General features: G+C 44.7%; 1 pseudogene; it reads left to right on the top strand.

Annotated features, from left to right (window-relative positions):
- The first annotated feature begins 269 nt into the window (after positions 1 to 269).
- LOC147459225 (protein disulfide-isomerase SCO2-like) lies at positions 270 to 1,300 on the top strand (annotated as a pseudogene).
- The last annotated feature ends 1,119 nt before the right edge of the window (positions 1,301 to 2,419 follow it).

Raw genomic sequence — 2,419 nt, 5'->3', positions numbered from 1 at the left:
GCGAGTGAATCCACTTCCCTCCATGGCAACGACGAAAAGGAAATGACTGTGCCAACTAAAATATTGCCTGCAAGCCTGCAAAGCCAGAACCTCTACCACCCTACGTTGCTACGTACATGACAAAAATCAGCAATTTAACACTCACAGTTCACTGCGAGATTTTCAAAAGTGTGTCTGCTCTTATATAAAACCAAAGCACGAGGTTGGAGCAGCAGGTCTGGAGATGTAGGCACAGTTAGATAGAGGCAGAGGCCAGATGGCCTGCTAGAATGCTCCATGGAACCTCTCATCCCCTCCACTCAGTTGGTTCTTTGCGGCACCCATCATTGGGTAAGGTTGTGTTTTTGCACACTTGGTTTCAGGTAACGTTTGATCCTTTTCCAAAATTCCATGTCCGAGGCTTGGTTACCTCTGTGCCGGCCATCAATCCCAATGATCGGCAGCCTCTGGCATAGCCCTTACGCTCTCCGCCACCGACAGGCAGCCCTGCATGGCCACCGAAGCTCAATCCTAGCGCCAAAGGGTCTCCTCGCAGCCAAGAATGGCGCATGCATGCTAAAAACAACAACAACAAAAAAAATGGCATGCATGCATAAAGACGATGAGAGTGCCCTCAGCAAAGATGAACCCCTTCCCCTGCCCATGGCTTACCTAGACTCCGGCCCTTATAATCCTCAGGAGGTGGAGGAAATGAAGATCTCTGACGCTGAAAAAAAGGTGCTCATTATTCATACGCATTGCTCATTATTCATATGCATGACTAGAATATTCATGCTCGTGGTTAATGTCAAAACCTGGTTTCAGGATTGCAAAGATGTTCTTTACCAATGGGTTGGAAAGTGTTCAAGGTGTCAAGGAACTCGAGAAGTAAGCTATTTTCCAAAGAAGGGTCGAGAGGTCATATGCGAGGGTATCCCTTGTATGGGGTTAGGTAAGTCTTGTCTAAACTTGAAAAAGATCATTGCGCAGAGTCTCTTTGTTATGAATATAAACTTAAGTCTTGTCAATCTCATAGACCTTGGCAATGTTTTTTTGCGATGAGCTCATGGACATTGAGCTCGAGTGAGAATAGCTAAAGACAATTCAATACTATGTCTGGGCAAAGGTGACCTTTGAATGAATGTGAAGATGAGGTAGCATTGTGAGGCCATTGTTATGAAAAATCAATAATGTGTATTGGCTAGGAGCCCACAGCAAAGGCATTGCAGCAAATCTAGTAGCTTCCATAGCACCGATAGCAAAGGAAACCAAGGCTTTGCCCCCACTTGATGTTGATATTTCATTCAATTTTAGAGCTTGAGCGGCTTATCGATCAATGCCACCATATATAAATCCCATCGTTCGGCCCCTCGCTCCCAAAATCAATCTAATATGCAGTTGTCAAAGATTGGCAAGCGATCGAGCCTTGTTTTTCCCCATAATTTCCGTGTTTTCTCTACAGTTTTCCGACTCTCTTGCCTTACGATATGTCTGCACCCGATCCTAATCTTGAGTTTGAGCTCCCATCACTTGAGCTCCCGTCACCCTCACTTTAAGCATTGGCTCAAAGAGTAATATAGCGAAAAGGCAGTGACGCGAAAGAGTGCTTCATAATCACTACACGATTCCAAATTTGATGTATCCATAATCCTATTGTCGCTTGCATTTGTAGCAAATGAGTTGGCTAAACCATTCAAGTCCTCCATGGACGCACTAGTAGGGGAGCCTTTTCCTGCATGATAATTAGCCAGAGATGTTTTTCTTTCAATCCTAGTAACCAAAGGTGTTTTGTCATTTCAAGGTCTCTGCCAGTGATCATCAGCCCTACGAGATTCTTCCTGAAAGGGTACAACTTTTGTAGCTTCAGACAACCTACTAGGAGGCATGGCTGAATGGTACCTCATCAGAAATCTAGCAGCAGAACTTGAAAGACCGACACTATCAGGAGTCCCTCGTGAAATGTTCGTTGAACACTAGAAAGGTGGATAAGGTCAGGCTTCTAGCTTCCTTTGCAAATCTGAGAGAGAGAGAGAGAGAGAGAGAGAGAGAGAGAGAGAGAGAGAGAGAGAGAGAGAGAGAGAGAGAGAGAGAGAGAGAGAGAGAGAGACGGTGGCGAATAGTGAGTGTCACCTTGAGTGAAGTCCATGGTTTCTCTCAAGCTGCAAAAATGCATGGTAGCCAGCATTCTCAAATGTGCGTTGGCCCAATCCCAATGAGGTCAATGAGATTTCCATGGCCAATTCACTTTCAGTATGGCAGGACATCACCAAGATCATCAAAGAAGGTTTTGTAATTTGGAAGATAACCAATATTTACTATAAGCCAAGAATGAAGTGTGGTTCCATCCAAGGTCTTGTGGCTGAGATGCATGTGTGTTCTACATTGACTTCTTTGTGGAGAGTATCCACACTTCAAAGGCTAAAAAGGCACGCAAGAATAC

Source organism: Adiantum capillus-veneris, chromosome 4 (genome assembly GCF_014529385.1).
Source record: "Adiantum capillus-veneris isolate H3 chromosome 4, ASM1452938v2, whole genome shotgun sequence".
NCBI lineage: Eukaryota > Viridiplantae > Streptophyta > Polypodiopsida > Polypodiales > Pteridaceae > Adiantum > Adiantum capillus-veneris.
This window is presented reverse-complemented; position numbering and strand designations above follow the sequence as displayed.